This window comes from Pectinophora gossypiella, chromosome 22 (assembly GCF_024362695.1).
Source record: "Pectinophora gossypiella chromosome 22, ilPecGoss1.1, whole genome shotgun sequence".
NCBI lineage: Eukaryota > Metazoa > Arthropoda > Insecta > Lepidoptera > Gelechiidae > Pectinophora > Pectinophora gossypiella.
Window position 1 is genome coordinate 11,839,639 of NC_065425.1, and position 20,203 is coordinate 11,859,841.

Genomic DNA, 20,203 nt, shown 5'->3' on the forward strand with positions numbered 1-20,203 from the left:
ATTATCAAAATCGGTTCATATACGACGAAGATATGCCCGAACAAACATAAAAAAAAAAAAAAAAAAAAAAAAAAAAAATATACGGTCGAATTGAGAACCTCCTCCTTTTTTGAAGTCGGTAAAAATAAAACTACATCATGCGAATAACTTCTAAACTGTGATAACTAGCAATATTAAGATCAATCGCCGTGACTCGCGGTAATCATACAACTGAGTGAATCAATCAGAGCAGTCGATCGCTGTTAATGATCGGGATAATTACTTTAGTTAGCGAATGCTCAGTTCTTCTGAAAGACTTGGTTCTTGATTGGGGTGAAAATATGTCGTATTTTTATTGGAGGAAAAGATCTCGGACATTTTTAATTTGTATGTTGTAAGAGAATCCGTTATAGTTTTTATTCGATAGTGACTTCGATATTACTTATTAATTATACTGTTACCAAATTTATTTAATAGTTTATTGGACATAGAACAGGATATTGTATTGCGCTGGTTTTCCCTTCGCGGGTTGGTAGGTCAGAAAGGCAGTCGCTTCTGTAAAAAAACCGGACCTGTCAAATCTTCAGCTTAGGTAAGCGGACCTTGTGAAAAACGGGATAATGATGATATGTTTATAAACACATACACATATAGAAGACACACACATATAAAAACATTTTTTTTGACAAATGGCATTAACTACTTGGCCGGACAAATGGGGAGCGCTGAAGGCTCTCACCCGGTACAACGTTTAAGACAACAGACCTGAGGGTGCCCAGTTGAGCGCGAACCTCAGCTCAGGGCGTCGTCTGAGAAGAAAATTATTTGAAAGAATTAATCGGCCCTAGTGGGCCGATAGCGATAAGCGCTGATTGAGGGAAATCGTCGACCACGCCGGCGGGGTCAAAACAATTTGACTAACACAAGACAGACAAACGGTTCAGCTTATTTCCAGCCAATCTCTGTCTTTAACACACGAAAATTACGACGTTTCACCACGTGTATTCGTGTACGTTTCGACAAAGTATATTATTTGACTAGGTAGATAGGTAACTACACGTATATCAAACTGGCAAGCCTTGACCTGCACTCACATACTTACCTCCACTTATAAGCACTTTACCAACTTGTGACCTAACAGCCGAAAGGCGACGAATGTACCATCTACCTCGTCCGTCAAACGCGAGTGCATTAGGGCGATAACAGGTGCATTTACCCTCCCGCCTCTTGTTCCCTCTCTTTCCCTCCTGTTCCCTTCTGTCGCCTCTTTAGATGCGTTTGACGGAGTTTAATGGGGGTTTCGACACTATTCTGAGAAGGTAAGTGGTATTTAATGGTAGTAGGTGAGCGGTGAAGTAGTACTTTAATGTACTTGAGGACTGTGACAAGAAATAGTGACGTCAGAGGGACTTAAGTTGAAATAGTTTCGGAAATAGAATTTGAATTTTGCTACGCTGCGCGATTCATTGCTACGTTGCAGTTAGTGTTACGACGTAGCAGTGCTACGGATCCATAATTTTATTTTGATAATCCCCGACATAGTCGGAAGATAGCATAGACCATTACCACGAATAAATAATAAATTTATTCGTAGGACCATTATTAGTGGATTTATGTGGGATCTATACACGCGATATTATACATGACTGGTAAATATACATTAATGATTATATTTTTTTTTATTCTTATTTTTATATAATTATATACGTTCATAATACTCACTATTGAAGAGACAGTTATTCCACGCTACAATTCACCTTATGGAACTCTTTACCTGCTTCCATCAGAGTCGCTAACTCTCTTCAGAGCTTCAAAAAACAGTTGCGAGCTGTTTTGCTGCTTTTATGTATTTTATATATTTCAATACTTGTTTTGTATATGTGCGTATACTCTATTATTTATTATTATACTTTCCTTAGATTATGGTTAGGTATATTTTTAGTAACTAATAATAATAATAAAAAAGTTTATTCAGGTAAACTATGGATTATATTTTATTGAGTATTTTTATTAATATATGAGGAGCTCGGTGGCGCAGCGGTAAACGCGCTCGGTCTGCGATTGTTGAAGTTAAGCAACTTTCGCAATGGCAGGTCATAGGATGGGTGACCACAAAAAAAATCATCTCGAGCTCCTCCGTGTTTCGGAAGGCACGTTAAGCCGTTGGTCCCGGCTGCATTAGCAGTCGTTAATAACCATCAATCCGCACTGGGCCCGCGTGGTGGTTTAAGGCCCGATCTCCCTAACCATCCATAGGGAAGGCCCGTGCCCCAGCAGTGGGGACGTTTGCCCTTAACCCTTTTGGGGTTTATTGATGTGATCTATTGTTTTTAGTTTATAAGTTTGTATAAGTTTAAATAAAAAAAAAAAAATGGGTTGTTGATGATGATTAATATATGTACGTAAAGTATAGAGTATTTATTATATAACTTTAGTTTTACTTTTAGGTATTTATTTTTTGTTGAACCATCCTGCATCCAACTTGTTTGTAAATATTTGTTTCCTTTTGGTGGTTGTCTGAAAGAAATTGCTCTAGAGCAATAAGGCCGCCCAAATTGTACTGTATTCATTTGTTAATAATATGTACATTGAATTATATAATAATCTGCCAAATGAATTGAAAATACTAACTGGAAACAAGTTCAAGAATAACTTAACGAAATGGCTTATGGACAAATGTTACTATAATTTGAAGGAATATTTTGAACATAAAAATAAATAAATTTTGTAATTTTTTAATAATAAGTATATTTTCAATAATTTTCTTTCAATGTACCATTTCTTTATTTTTTATTTTCTTATGTATATTTGTACGCCTGCATGCAGGCCGAACACATCACAACATTGTTATTTAAATTATTTTACCACCTTTATTGTATCTATGTGTTCTCGCAAATAAATTGATTTGATTTGATTTGATTTGATTTGGTTATGTCTGATTGTTGAAATTTAGTTCTGTGCAATAAAGTATATATGATTTGATTGATTTGATTTGATTCACTGAGGTGATCCTCAAGTGTGATCACTGGTCTAACAGAAAGCTTGGTGAACCGTGGATACTTTGTTCATCTTGCGATGGATACAATCATAATACCTTAAGAAATCCTCTTCCCAAATCAACGTACTCGCCGACTAAACCCCCAATTACCTGCAACATAGAAAAAAAAACTTTACAATACTCGAAGACAAAGTTTAAATCTCATTCTAATACTACTTTTTTGGCAATAAAATTATTAAATTATTATTATTATTATTAAATTATTAAAATTATTAAATTATTAATTTATTTATACTTGTGTAATATTAGGGAGACGCACAGTTTAGGTATTTCTAAAAGTTTTCAAGTCAATATATCCATAGTACGGTGTCGCGACATCGAGTGGACATACGGAGTTGCACGGTCTTGTAGTCGTAGCACGGAGCCCCCGATAAATAAACCAATTCGTTGGGTTCAAATATCGCGCGAGGAATGATAAACCAGTGCTATTCAAAATTCTAGATTAAGTTAATTAAATTCATCTCTTTTGGGGTTTTGTATACGTTTTTACAATAAAATAGCAGATAATATTTTAAATTTGTCAGTAAATAAATTTAAAGCTCATGTGAAGCTTTATGTAAAAAAGCTTATTATAAGATTAATAATTACCTAAATTATAAAAAATTCTGGTATTGAATGTGTTCCTCTAGTTATTAAATAACTTTTAATGTACCCTCATTGATTTAAAAGATGTGTTGCTGTTGCAGTTTCTTGTCATTTCTTCTCCTCAGCCATAACACCTTGCGAAATGACGTAAATTCAAAAATGTTACATTGACCTTCAACAAGTTTATCTATGTTAATTACTTTCATTAAATGATTCTGATTTCTGAGTTCCATGCTACGTTTGATTGAAGCCAGTAGGCTTGAACAGACAACCAAACACAAATCACAGTTAGCTATTACACTATAGAAGGGTAGATAGAAGGAAAGAGAGGAAGGGAAAACCAAGAAGAGCTTGAAGAGAAGGCGAACGTCGTGTCTTATAAGGAAGTGAAATAATTGGCCTTTGATTGATAACATACATACATAAACAGAGACTATGGAAAACCATTAGCTTCCATCTTGACACACTTCTCTTGCTTCCTCCCAATTCATAAATCGTTCGAAATCGTTTGATAGACAAGAATGGAGAATACTACACCAGAGCTTGGCTCATAAATTATGATGAGCCGTATTTCGGTAGAAAGAGACAGGTAGATAAATTTGCAACACATCCATACATAAATCCATCACAACAACACACCATATTTCCAGCGAGAATACTTCGCGCAACATTTTCAATATCAACATTTCAAACAAACAACTCTAACTCGATACGAGAATGAGAGAAACAAAAGAACAATGCTGCAACTGCTGATGGGTTTGAAATGAAATAAGTTGATGGATGCAAGTATTATCTACTTGTGCTGTTATTTATTCTGTGGTATTATGCAGATGGTAGGTCTTCCGAGTACATTCCGCTTGGTACTGAAAAGTATCGGCGTCCGAAGGACGTAATATACGATCCCGACGACCCGATTACTCTAGCCATAGAGGCAGCCAATCAGCTCGCGACACCAAACACTTCAGGACCCCGATACCGACCCCGCCGGCGTGATCGACGATTTCCCTCATTCAGCGCTTATTGCTATCGACCCAGTTGGGTCGATTGATTCTTTCTAATATTTTTCCTCTCAGACGACGCCCTGAGCTTCGGTTCGCGCCCAACTGGGCACCCTCAGGCCTGTTGTCTTAAACGTTGTACCGGGTGAGAGCCTTCAGCGCTCCCCATTTCTCCGGCTAAGTAGTTAATGCCATCTGCGGCAAATCTACAATAAGTCACTTAAAAAAAAAGATGGTAGGTTAGTCTTGTTTTTAGTTTATGGATTTGTAAGTTCATCATTAATTTAAGAGCCACGCTCTTGTCGGTGTAGCTTTCTCCATGCTACTTTTTAGGGAAAAATAGGGCAGTGGTTTCCCTATTGCCTTCCGCCCCGCAGTACTCTGTCTGACGCGAGTGGGATGGCGCCTATAGTAATCTATTTCAAAGCCGTACTAGAAGTCAGGTTCCAGATTACAGTCCCTGTGACGCGCCCCTTCCGATTTGTATGGTATGAGAATATAGAATAAAACGGGTGACTGCTATAAAAACAAAAAAGCATCATCATCTTTACGATAAAGGAAAGGGACGGATGATTAAAAACTGTTAATTTTAAAATGAATGAATAACTCGGGAGAATAAAATAACATCTCGATGATATGCAACCCATTTGGCGTGGGCTGTCGGAGGAACGGGAACGAACCGGTCACTTTCTTCATTGAATAATCTAAATAATTAAAACGAAGTGGTGTTTGGGTGTTGGAAAACTTTTACGAAAGTGTTATTATATCGGAATATTAAATAAATAAAGTGTAAGTAACCTATCTATTATCACTTCGTGTCGTGAAGCCGCTTCACAACTCGTATGTGGACTTTCAAGTTAATTCGTTTGGGGTTTGGAGTAGGAGTCTGATCTGAAAGTGGGGGCTTAAGTTTCATCATTCATCGTCATCAACTATTCTCATTTCATTAATCATCACCAAGAGAGAAAAATTACATAAGACATGGCTGTATGGGCATAGTTCCCTTTGCCTTGCGCTTTGGGGCAAAGTCAACCAAAAAAAAATAGTAAAATTAGATGGTGTGTACTGGACTACTTGTTAGTTACAAAAAAAAATAGAATCTATGTAAGTAGTAATATATTTTTTTATTACTGACTGATTTTTCTTTTTTATATAGTCGGTTTTTTATATTTAGATAATCGGTTGGCACACTAGACACAACCAATCACGACTGCCTCACTAAAACCCCCATGAAATGTTTCAGCTTTTTTTTTAACGTGACTTATTGTAGAAGTGTTTCAGCGCAGGCGAGTCGTACTTAGCAGCAACCATCTGTATGTACGGCTTTTTCAACTTTACACAAGCTACAAAAATTCTACTGTTATTTATTTTCTCTCAGTCAGCATAAAGCCAGCTTCCACACCGCCATTATCATAACACAATCCAACCTCACTCGACCACAACCGTCACATTTTTACAACACAAAGTATTACTTTTTAAACGGGAGTTGTTGAAACAAAGCGGTTGTAACCCGCGAACAGACGCGGGAAACACTAAAATATATCCATGAATAAAACAAAGTCAGTGAAGGGGTGCGGATGATTTTTAAATGCATGATTTTTAATAATTATGGTGATATATATTCTGATTGATATGTCATTAGAAAAGGTTCAGTACGATCTACTCTTAAACGGCGTGCGTGTCTGAAACGATTGTTGAATGTGGAGGAAGCGAGAGAAATATGTCAGAATCGAAGCAAATGGAATCCCAAAGTCTCTGCTTACCCTGACGGAAAATAGGCGTGAGTTTATGTATGTAAGTATGTGTGATTTTTAATATAGCCCACAAATTTGAGTTGAGCCACGATAACCCATTTGGAATAGCTGTTGACTATCACTATGATGTTACAGGTTCCAATCCTCCGGCGTAAACCAATGATATTCGAATTTGTTTTCGAATTCATGTTTGGATCATAGATTATAACGTGCTCAGCGGTGATGGAAACCCACATTCACGGGAAATGCTTTACAGAGGTACGTGACCTAAAAAATCAAAATCAAATCAAATCCTTTATTCGCATAGGATTCATGGTTGGTTGGTTGGTTGGTTAGTTCAACAGTTGGTAGGTTTTATGTTCCAGTAGAAAATTATGGATCTACCTACTCCACTCCAATCTCATCAGTCATCCCGTGATCATGGCACTTGCAACAGTGTCGAAATATCCCCATTTTAAACGCGGTAAGAACACGTTATTATGTGTTTTAAATATGTTAGTGCGACAGAGTCCTAAAGTGGGTACATTATATTGCTCATGACTGTATAAGGTGGGTACCTTAAACTGACTCTTACTTTTATTATAAATAGAAGATCGTATTTTTGAGAACTTTTATTAACTCCTGATGCAAATAAAGCAAAGGAGGATTCCTTTCGCCCACTTTCGAAACTATAGGCTCGGAACCAGTGTCGAAAACATAAAAAGTTAAGGAAAGGAATCCAATCTCGACGTGGCACTGTTAGAGAGGGGCAGGGAGGGACACGTAACTCGGATATCTTAGCGCGTGCCTCTCTGCTAACGACCCTGCAACTTTGTCGAGATATTGGATACGACAACTAACGGGAGGAAAGAGTGACAAAATGCATTCTAGAATCGACTAAAATCTTTGAAGAGCTAGCACATAACATAAACATAATATAACTATATCCCAATAGGGTAGTCAGAGGTACATTCATTGTAAGATAAACTAAGTTCCCACACCTCACCGAGGTTTTTATTAGACAAACGTGATAGGTTGTGAGCGGTATCGCCGTCTATAATGGTCAAGTAAGGATTCGAACCTGCAACCGTATAATGAGAGTCATGCGTTCTTCCAACTAGATAGATTACCACGGCTCATTAGCCCGTACATCCATCATCTCAACAGCATTATCCTGTTTTTCACAGGGCCCGCTTACCTAACCTGAAGATTTGACAGATCCGGTCTTAAGAAGCGACTGCCTGTCTAACCTTCCAACCCGCGAAGGGAAAACCAGCCCAATTCTTCTTCTATCGTGTGGGTTGTGAGGTGGATTATCCCTGGTGTCAGAGTTACTATTGAACCGCTAAAGGCCCCTGACATGACTCATGTAACGACTACGAACTTTCATCAGTAAGTAGTAACCGGGACCAATGGCTTGACGTGCCTTCCGAAGCACGGATGGTCTTATTTTCGGACAATCAGGTGACCAGTCTGTAATGTCCTAACCAAACTAGGGATCACAAAGTGATTTTTGTGATATGTCCCCACCGGGGCCTCCGGATCGCGAGCCCAACGCTCAACCATTGGACTATAGAGGCCGTTACAACCAGTACATTCAAACGGACATAATTTGTATACTCCTATTTATATGATAGGCTGACTTCTTTATGCTTTGTATTGATTTGCGCGAGTGACGTAATAACACACAGAGACCACTATCTACCCAAAACTATGGTGGATACCTCGCGCTACATAAAGACCGCATTTGACCCGGTATTTCAGGTGGAACCTATTCACAACAACCTATTCAAACTCAGTGACACGATCGCGACTCCCTTGACTCAATACACAAACACTTCCATTTGATACCCGCTTCTATGCTTCGTTTACAAAGGCGGTGGTGTAAAGCTTGTGTTTAGTTTGAGCTCTACTATTGAGTTTGTGTGAAATGGAATATCATACATGATTAGAGCGAGTTGTGAGTAGCTTTGACTCAATAATCTGTCAGTGAGTCACCTATAGAGATGTCAGTCCTGAGATACTAGAATACTTTATATAAGTAGTAAATAAATAAATCAGAATATGACATCAAAAGGGTGAATCTCAAAATTTCAAGTTTGGTGGCGAAATTTCATCTTATTTTTTCGTGAAAAATTGGGTTCCGACATGAAAAAGATCCAAAAGGATCCTCGGTTCGGACATGAAAAAGGAATTTTTCAATTCCCATTTTTCCCAATTTCCCCAATTTTCACGAAAAAATTATATGACAGATCGCCACCAAACTTGACACATTTTGATATTCACCCAAAAATTCGCTTACGTTGTTTTCACTATAAAGGGAGACAGTATACAATGAAAAGATGGAAAGGAGAAGACAATAATTATCATTACGCCCCCCATTTCTAAATACACAATACATAAACAGCCTATATACGTCCCACTGCTGGATACAGGCCTCCTCTCAATCAACCGGAGGAGGTATGGAGCATACTCCACCACGCTGCACTACTGCAGACACAATTAAATACCAGACGATTAGGTTTTTTTATCGACAATGATCTGTCTTTCGAAGGATTCAATCATTAAAATCTAAAAGGCAAACATCAAACGCTTCATATATACTACGAATAGACAGAACTGTGAAACCAATGTCAATACATCAATGGAGATACAACGTGTAGAGTTAGGGCGATGGAATAATGCATGTTTCATTCAGAGGCATAGTCTATAGGCCGTGTGGGCTGATGAATAAATACCATCTCTCGGTCGAGAGTGGAATAGATATAGTGAATATGTTACGCCCCTTACATTCAATTTGTTGTTTTTTTTTTTTCAGTTCATTCCTGACGAGGTATTTGTAATATTAAAATTGGAACTTTTCAATTCCACGTACAATACATTTTACAATTCACAAGCACACACACAGTCATACACTCAAATCAGAAATCAGAATCATTTATTCAACGTTATTATCACTGATAAACTACGTAAAAACACGGGTTTAAGATTTATATGGAAAAATATTTTAAAGCTATCAACTACAAAATCACATAATACATGACCCATTCGAAGTCATCTAGGGTCACTCTTCACTAATTTAAGAGCCACGCTCTTGTCGGTGTAGCATTCTGCATTCTTGTCTATCAAAGGACAATTCCTTCACTTCCTTATAAGACACGACGTTCGCCTTCTCTTTAATCTGTTCCTTGTAAGCTCTTCTTGGTTTAGGGGTCACTAGTTATTTATAACTGCTTTTTTTTTGACGTGACTTATTGTACATTTGCCGCAGATGGCATTAACTACTTGGCCAGGCAAATGGGGAGCGCTGAAGGCTCTCACCCGGATAAATGCAAAGGCAACAAACAAAGAGCACTAGCAGAATAACCCTCCGAGAGTTAACAAATAAATCACAAGTAGCTACCACACCGTCTAGGAACAGAATAGATAATACCTAGTACTAGAACAAGTCTAGGCTACAAGTTTCCCTCTAACTCGCCGTTCGACTGCCGACAACTTTACTTGAATGCGTATATTCAAGTTTCAGCCGATTCAAACACTGACTGTGGAATTCATTTGAATTCAAATTCCTGCTATTGATTTCTGTTTGACTGGGGGGTAGGTTGATACGTTAAAACTTTGGCTTCGTATTGTTTAGAACTCTGTTGAAGTATACTTGGTGTGAAGGTGGAATAATTTTAGATCAACACGCTTATGACTGTTATTATGTTACGGGAGCCGAGGTAGCCCAGATAGATAGATAGATAAAATACTTTATTGATCACAATGGACACAAAATACAGAGATAAGGACAACATATACAGAAAAGCACAACAGGCGGCCTTATTGCTCATGCAGCAATTTCTTCCAGGCAACCTTTGGGTAAGGAAAATTTTGTACAAGTATAATAATAGCGGGTTAGTGCATTCTAACAAAATAAATAATAAATAATAGTAATAATAGCCCAGTTGACTGCGAGGTCACAGGTTCGATTCCCCGCACGGGTCTAAACCAATGATTTTCGAATTCATGTTTGGATCATAAATGATTACATGACAGCGGTGAAGGAAAACATCATTAATTTTATAGCATCAATAGCTTAACGAGCCTTCCGAAGCACTGAATACTCTTAATTTTTGGACAACGAGGTGATTCAGACCATGAATCAAATGAAATCACGATCTTTATTAATACTTATAACCGCAGTATTACAAAATGTTTTTTGTAATGTCCCGACCGGTAATCAAACCCGGACCTCCAAATCGGAAGCCCAACCTTCTAACAACTAGACCACGGAGGCCGCTTCACAGCTGACAATATTAGGTGGGAACTTTCAATATCTGCGTGACTGCTAAGTCGGAAATTGAATGTCTACAGTAGCGGAGATACTGCTCCCAGTATCCGCGTGTCGGATATGAAGACAGTTATCAGCTATCTACATCGCCCGGAGTGTTACGCAAATATTGACGAAGCTGGTTCCTTTTGTTTGGTTCCTATATCTTTCTTTTTTTTTCCCTTGTTATCTGCCATCAGTCGCTAGACTATTATCAGATTTGTTCTGTTATTTTCACTGTTTTGAACTATACAGCCAGCACTGCATTGTCCATTAGTCTGTAAGTACATTCGCACGTTTCAGTCTTTTTATGTCCCAAGAGGATAGGAGGGAGTTGGCTAAAGGATTAGGATGGTGGACCAAGTGTTCCTTGTGTACTGCTTTACGCTGCTGTGCTTCTTCAGCGACAGTAGGCATTTCTAGAGATACTGCTCCCAGTATCCGCGTGTCGATATGAAGACAGTTGTCAGCTATCTACATCGCCCGGAGTGTTACGCAAATAAGGACGAAGCTGGTTCCTTTTGTTTGGTTCCCATATCTAGACTGGTCCTACATTCTTCTAGCCCATATGTGATACCCACCAAAATAATAAACTGCCTAATAATTAAAAAAAGAAAAAAAAGGAATACTTCCAATTAGTTACATTCAAAAATAAGAAGCTAAGAAGAATTCAGGGTTGGGAATTCTCACGGTCCGGCTTTTTTAGACGAAGAATTGTTAAAAAAGATTTACAGTATACCTAAATTATGTAAATCCGTCTAGTGATTTAAACAAATTACACTTAATTGTATTTATTTGAGTTAGAAAACAACAATCCTTATGCCGGTTTCTGTCCGCATACTGTCCCTTATAATTACATCTATTTACATAAATACATTGTTAAACTCGTATTGGCTTAGACAAATCGAATCGAGTAACAAGAAAGTTTAAGGCCGTTGTTTTGGCGGAACATTTGAATATTTTGTAAAAATATATTCATTAATAATAAAAGGTTTTCTCCACTTAAAACACAAAACAAAAAAAATCTTAGCACGCTAACATAGTGATACAATACAAGTGTATTTTAAGGGAGCTGGCTCATCAGGTCATCACGCACCAGGCCCCAACCCTTGGAAATCATTTAAATTATTCTAATACGTTACTAAGTTAAGTAGCTACAAATATTAGAAACATGTATATTATATAATCCAAAAAAAAATATTAAAAAAAAACAGAAATAAAGGAAAAACCCCCTCCGATTGATTGAGGGGAGGCATGTGACCAGCAGTGGGACGTATACATATAGGCTGTTTATGTTAGTAAATAAAGAAAACAAAAAAAAAATATTAACTTTCACCGCTGGAGTTGTGTGTGTGTGACTCGTGTGTGTTGTGAGAGCAGTGACCGACCTCATCAACCCTAATATCAGGTTTACTATTGAGCCGCCAAAGGCCCCTGACATTGCTCATTTAACGACTACATACTTACTTAAGTAAAGTGCCTCCGAAGCTCGGGCCATCTTACTACCAGACAATCGCGTGACCAGCCTGCATTGTCCGAACCTAACTAGGGATCACAAAGTGTTATTTTGTGATATGTCTGAACCGGGATTTAAATCCAAGACCTGCGGCTCGTGAGTTCAAAACTCAACCACTGGACCACGGAGACAATTTCAGAGTCAAATTTTGTTTTCACTAGATTTGACGATTAGCTTTTAGTCCTTGTTGATATGATTTCCGTGATAAAAATACCCCAAGTACAATCGATTAAGTAGTTTAAACTATAAGAGCGACTACAGTACATCTTAAACTACGAGGTCCTTGCTTCCCTGCGCGTATTAGAAATAAACAATACAATACAAAAACTCTTTATTGCACTTGAATCACAACTAAAAGAAGTAATTGAAGTAATTGTGTTCTCGAAGTTTCCCTTAAAAAACGTAGTAGACAGACAGAGTTACTTTCGCGGTAATACACATACATAAACTCAGGTCTGCGAGTGCTTCCCACCGGGGTAAGCACAGACTATCATATTCCATTCGATCCTTATTCTAAAATCAGAAATCAGAATCTTTATTCAGCGTGATTATCATGGATAAACTTGTTGAAGGTCAATGTAACATTTTTAAATTTACGTCATTTCAGAAGGTGTTGTGGCTGAGGAGAAGAAATGTCAAGAAACTGCAACAGCAACATATTTTTTAAATCAATGAGGGAATACATTTTTTAATAACTAGAGATTAACTGATCCTGATTTATTGATAAGTAAAAATGTATAGATACGTAAAAAATATTAGGTAAACTTTTAATGTATAAAGAATTTAAGCTTTAATGTTATTTCACACAGGTGTCTACGATTTCTGTGAAGACACCTTTGAAGCAAACTTTTCAAACTCAAACTTTCCGAAGTGTCGGGAGTGAAAATGCACAATATCTTCATAGGAAATTGGATGCCTCTTGAACACAAACCGTGTCTGCACTTGTATATGTTGTTCTAAATTAAATTCTTATTACGATGACGTTTATATTCATGGAGGTCTTATTACATGAGTCGTTTTTGGATGTTGTAAGGAAAGTGCTTGGCGGAATGCGTGAAGTTACCAATCACCTTGAACTTTTATCGCATATCTTTATGAAATATATACAGAAAGATTGTACAGAAATTATACGGAAATGTTACTTAGACAATGAAAATATGTAAGTACTTAAAAGTTTTGAGTGCTAATTTAAATGTTTCATACACCGGCCATCCTGACGTAAGGATCGCCAGTGTATTTCTACATATACCTCGTTAACGGTTTTTTTTTAATTAAGTAAGTACAATGTTTATTTTTCATAAAAATACAGAAATTATTGGTACAATATAAACCCCACAAAACCAATTCCTCGTTTTGTCTTTTTTTTTGTTTTCACGCAACATCCAATCAAAACATCAGGGTACACGGCAAAATAAAAAACACACTTTGTATGGGCAAAATTATTTGTGGAAAAAATACGGTTTACCCACTATCAAGTAGAAGATTATACGATTTCACATCCACTTGCAGTGCTAGTTTCTCTAAAGCAGTAGCGTTGTATAAACGACATAGTTAAACTTGAATGAAGATCGCATCTGTAGATACCGTTCTTTGTTCGACTTGCGACGATCGCTGTCTATACAAATACAAAGAGAAAACTATACCTATATAACGCGACTATTGCTATTCTGTTCTACTTCTTCTTCTATCGTGTGGGTTGTGAGGTGGATTACCAACCTCATCAACCCTAGTGTCAGGGTTACTATTGAGCCGCCTAAGGCCCCTGACATGACTCATGTAACGACTACGTACTTACATCACTAAGTAGTAACCAACCAACCAACTAAGTAGTAAGGAACGTTTCCAGTTCCTGGGTAGCGACTGTTCTCGTGAACTTCGTTCGCGGACGGACAATGTGCTGAAGGCTCCTTTCTCAAGGTCTGGATACTACAAAGATTCCTTTACCGTAAAGTCCACGCACTTGTGGAATGATTTGCCTGCTGATATCAGGCATTCGAAGTCATTAGCTATATTCAAAACTAAACTTCACCATTTTTTCTTGGCTAAATCATCGTCCTGTAACTAATATTTTATTTTTACTTAAGTATATGTATCATTGTATGTATATATCTATAGTATGTGTATAATATATATATTTAGTATATAAGATTGTGTATGTATATATAAAATGTGTCTATTGTTTTATTTTACGTATTTGCGCGCTACACTGCAGCTGTACAAATGTACCATATCCTTTGCCGAAGGTTGTCTGGAAGAGATCGCTCTTAGCGATAAGGCCGCCTTTGCCCACCTTAGAATAAGTTTATCCTGTAAATGTTTTGTGTATTTGTGTGCAATAAAGTGTTTTTATTATTATTATTATTATTAGTAACCGGGACCAACGGCTTAACGTGCCTTCCGAAGCACGGATCGACTTACTTTCGGGCAATCAGGTAATCTGCCTGTAATGTCCTAACCAAACTAGGGAACACAAAGTGATTTTTGTGATATGTCCGCACCGGGATTCGAACCCGGGACCTTCGTGAGCCCAACGCTCAACCACCGGACCACGGAGGCCGATTTTCTGTTATATATCGACTACGATGTTAATAGATACTAACACCTATCAGGTAGGTAGAGACCACGGGATAGGCTAGTTTAGTTACTTTTCACTAAACGTCAAAACACGGAATTACTACGGATTTTTTATGAAATACTAGTGTAATTTTGTGACGTCATAGAAAAACTGTCGGACTTATTACTACGTTTTTCTTGATTAAAATTGACAAATAAGTGAAATAGAAAAAAGAAAATATTATTATCAAGTAACCAGAATTTCATAATTTATCTTGAACCTACCCCCCTTCGGTTGATTGAGGGGAGGCCTGTGCCCAGCAGTGGGACGTATATAGGCTGTTTATGTTATGTTATTTTAAACCTAGTACAAGACCCAATTACTGCGATCCTGACACATCCTACACAATGTAATCATCTGGAAAAGATGCATGAGGTTTAATGATGATGATGTTACATCACACTCGCTTCATTCAATCTTATCAAAACTATTTTCCCTAATAATAGGGCCCTTGGCGGCTCAATAGTAACCCAAACACCAGCTCGTGATCCCAGTGGAGTGGAATCAGAAGATAACTTGCAGTCATAAGTACACAAACAGTCCTAACACCAAGCTATAACATAGTTCCTATGTTGTTACTCGTAACAAAGAGAATCGAACCTCAGACCACGTCTCGCTCGCTTGTCTCGCAAACTATAAACTTATACCGTTATGACAAGGAATTGACATAAACTCACAAAGTTAAGATGGAAAGCAGAATAAATCCATAATAATATTATACAGGGTGTTAGTGACATCGTAACAAAAACTTGTGGGTGATCCAGACCATACTTCTGAGTTGATATCAATTGGAATTTTCCGTCGCAAAAGTATGGAACTGAAAATAATTAAAAAGAACAGTAAAATTTTCATGAATTTTCCAACAGGCAACTCCACTTGATATCAACTCAGAATCATGAACTGAATAATCGCCCTCAGTATTCACTAACACCATGTATACATACAAAGGTAACCGTTTTAACTGTTTGCTGAACCAATTTAGATGAAATTTAATACTATGTAGATCGCTTTACCCAGACAAAAACAGGTTAGTAGGAAAGAAACATGCTGTGTGCCAATGTTTGTGGAGATGGGGTCGCGGCCAAGTAGTTGATTTTTAAACTAAAATAGTATTTTTCGTAACTGCGAACTTACTCTTCGGCGGCTATGTTTAAGCCCCATGTAATATGAGGCGAGCCTATTGCAATGGCAATACCACTGAACTGAATACTATTGAACTGGACACAAATCCTGGAAACCAATTATCTATGCTCCAAACATGAATTCAAACTCATAAAGGCGAAGTGGTTTAGAACCCGAGCTAGTATTCAAACCATAACGTTCTATGCAATGTTAGTAGATGTTATACTTTGAAAACATGTAGACAGCTGTCCGTATTTGTATAAAAAGGCCGGAGTTTCCCATTCAGGCCGTCAATGAATGTGTGAGCAGCTGAAACAGTTTCTAGCTACGTACATTCGCAGCGACACGTGAAATTGTGGGTCCCGACGCTTTGTTAGATCCGAAACTCTTTCAATTATTTAGAAACCTTTTTCTCGCAAAGGATCGTTGTGGAGCACGCTCTATATTGTTTCGGTTCAGAAGGTACATTCAGGGTGTTAGTGACACCGTAACTAATACTGAGGGAGGTGATTCAGAGTTAATATCAAGTGGAATATATCAACGCAAAAGAATGGAATAAAAAGAAAATGTATGAATTTTGCGATGGAAAATTCCACTTGATATTAATAACTCAGAATCATGAGCCGAATCATATCCCTAGCGTTTATCCCTGTCTTATTTCAGGGTCTGTCTATCGTGACGTAACGTAAGCTTGTTGGCAGGTCCGTTTTTCGTAGAAGCTGACCTTTCAATCTGTAGGGAAAACCAGTCCACAAATTAAATTACAGATTAGGTGTATTGTCAAATGTTTTCATGCTTAAGTATACTTTTTTATATTATATTACACTATTATTTCTCCAGAGACCAGCCTCAAAAACACAGTTTGCTTGAACGGTAACAGTTAATACTTTTTTTTTAGTTTTGGTAGGTAAGATATAAGGTGAGTAAGATATATTATTAGGTAGGTAGGTTTATTATTATCAGGTAAGTAGGTACATGTATTTATTGGAAAGTTGTACTTATAGTTTGTACCCGCAATCTTTCAATTTCTACGTATTGTTATCTTTCTGTAAAAAATCGCTTTAAGCGATAAGGCCACCATTTTCCACGTACCTAGTTAAGAGTCCTTTGTAATTATTGCCTTTTATTTTAGTGCAAAGAAGTGTATTTTTATTTTCTACGAAAAGTTGTCGTCATATTTCTTTTATCAAACTACCGTCAATTGTTATGTGGCGGTCAGTTCATTGTCGGACGCGTTCGAGGACGAACGTTTTGTCTTCCTTTTGCGTTATGTTGGTGGTTTAGTGTGAACATGTCACACTCTCGATAGTGTTGTGTACTTTGTGTTGTGCTTATATTGTGAACTCTGTGATCATTAAAGAACTTAACTACCGCTGTTGTGTTGTGCATGACTGTATGGAGTTGGTTTTCTGGCCAAGTGATACGTGGTCTAAGGTTAGTGGAGATATTTTTATTCGTTTCTTTCGAAGTGTAAAGATTATAATTGTAGTCAATAAGTAACATCATCTCCCTATTGGTATCCCGTAGTCACAACAAACCTGAAGATTTGACAGGACCGGTTTTTTTACAAAAGCGATTGCCTGTCTGACCTGCCAACCCGCGAAAGGAAAACCAACCCAATACAGGTTAGGTATACCGAAACGTATTTCTCGGGTATCTGGGGTCTTTTACAATGTTTTCCTTTACCGCGGAGCGCGCGATAATAATTTAGGATTCGACATTAATTACGAACCTGCGCTGCGTTCACAGTGGGAGTCAACCGTCCTTCCACTATTACGGTTTGTAGTCGATACATATCTTTAATGAATATAAAAGGTTTTTAATTTTGCTATTTATTTATTTATTTATTTATCTATTGTAGGTTAGATATGATTACGTAATAATGACCCATCACCCTGCTCCATTGCGGGTATTATATGATTCAGAGTTTGCCTTTCAACTGTTTTAAGACAGTAGTTAAACAAAAACTTTACAAAAAAGGTTATCATAAGGTTAGTGATTATTTAGAAGATATGAATGCATGGGATTAACTGTCTGAGAACTGATATTAGGGAGCTAAATTACTCAGTTGTATAACAATATTTTATTTTTAACTTATTTTTTTAAAGAACGTCTAGGGCCCTGTGCCGAGGTTTTTCTTGCAGCTTCTTTTCCCCGGCTATACAGGTTGTGAGAAGCTGCAGTAGTTTTAGGCGGATGAGACGTTCGTTATGTAAAAATTGACGATTCAAAGTGTAACTATGTTACCTACTGAATAAAGATATTTTTGAATTTGAGTTCGTTATTATCCATCTCAGGACTTAGTCATCAAGGTTGGCTGCAACTTGAATATTTGTGGGTGTTTCCACTCTATTTAGGTTTACGGGTGTGCGTTTGTGTGTCTGTGTGTGTGTGTATAGGTTCCATAGTTAACCATTTTATATTTATGTTTTTATTCGTTAAAAAGATTGTATTCCAATTACACGCACATCGCTTCTTCAAGGCGAAGTGTGATGGAATGTGAGCCATTCGTTTCATTTACAATGAAAAGGGTTCGTGCTTCTTTATTCTGGGAATGAAGCCTTTTGTGCGCATTCCAGAGAGGGGTTTTCAGTTTCCTAGGATTTTTTATCAGCAGTAATTCTTTTGCTTTGATGTTGTTATGCGTTTTCTGCAGGACTGTTCCGGTTTCATATTTTGTGTCAAATACTTAAGTATATAATTCTCGGTTTGAATATACAAAACGTGCGTGACACAAATATTTTTTTTAAATTAATTTATTACAAAAAAATCATGCGCTTTACAGACAACTATCCCACAACGCCAGCAAGTCCTAATTACAATATTTATAATAAAAAAGTAACAAGAGAAAGTCAATTAACAAATCACAAACCAATAAAACACAATACCCATAACGCATTAAACTAAATAATAATTGATTTGATTCTATTTGAGGATAGACATATATCGCGCCACCAAACAAAGCGTCTGGTAATTGCACAGCCAGCAAGACACCGACCTTATTGCTAAACAGCAATTTCTTCTTCATCACCGTCAAGGCAACAAAAATTGCACACATAACATAACATAAACAGCCCATATACGTCCCACTGCTGGGCACAGGCCTCCCCTCAATCAACCGGAGGGGGTACATGAAGCATACCACGCTGCTCCACTGCGAAGCACGGAATCATCTTACTTTTTCGGACGATCTGGTGATTCAAGCCTGCAAAGTCCTTACTAAACAAAGGACAGTCTCACAAAGTAATTTCGACAATGTTCCCATCGAGAATCGAACCCGAACCTCCGGATCGTGAGCTAATCGCTCTAACCACTAGACCACAGAGGTGTTAAAATTGCACAATGACTCAATTTTCTATTACCCTCGCAACTGTTTGTATAAACACAAAATATTTTGTCGTAACATCAAGATCTTATTGAAACCTGAGCTCTTCTGATCCTCTGACCTTCGAAAATAAATGTAGAATAACTAAAGTAAACATTGACAAGATACTTGGGATGAGAAGGGATGAAATATGGATAGGTTGGGGTTATCGGGATGAAACGGGATGAGATTGGGATGACAAAAGTGATGATTTACCGGGTTCCTGTAATCTGTGGATGGGACGGGGAGGTATTTGAAGACTGGAATTATGAGCGACTTCCTTATGGGGATGACTTCGGAATATATCGAGGGCTTATTGAAGGTTTATCGACAGTGAATCTTTATATAATATGATATATATCAATATCGCTCTCGCTGTACAGAATATACATTATTTATTTTGACCTGAATACGTTGTGGCGTTTTCATGTCTTTCGCAAATACGTATAACGTATAATAAGAATTTTCTTGTAGTCACTGGGCTCAATTAACTAACCTGGAGATTTGACAGGTCCTGTTAAAAATCATAAATAATCATATACATATAACATAATATACATAAACTCACACCTATTTCCTACCGGGGTAAACAGAGACTAGCAAACAAAAGACTGTCACAAAGTGATTTCGATAATGTCCCCATCGGGAATTGTACCCGGACCTCCAGATCGTGAGCCTAACGTTCTAACCACTAGACCTGTTATGCTGTTACAAATAATACCACATATTTCTATGATGAGATTTCTATAATGAGACTCAAAAAGAACATTTAACGGACAATAAAATTACTGTTGTACTTTAATATAAAATTAGAAGCAATGTAGAACATTCTAGCAATTTCTTCGCTACTGAGCTGAGTCACAACCTCAGAACTTGCTAGCCACGTCATATTTCTCGCAATGAACCGAGAATGATAGAGTTA

General features: G+C 37.5%; 1 protein-coding gene across 4 annotated transcripts in view; it reads right to left on the reverse strand.

Annotated features, from left to right (window-relative positions):
* The window catches only part of LOC126377240 (complexin), a 450,369-nt gene that overhangs the window by 272,217 nt on the left and 157,949 nt on the right, over window positions 1-20,203 (reverse strand). Inside the window, exon 1 of one of the 4 annotated variants that reach the window (XM_050024954.1) lies at window positions 3,074-3,094. The exons of the other annotated variants lie outside the window; for them this stretch is intronic. The gene's annotated coding sequence lies outside the window, so the exon portion shown is untranslated. Of the gene's footprint in view, window positions 1-3,073; window positions 3,095-20,203 lie in introns of those variants that run through there. 4 annotated transcript variants of the gene reach the window in all.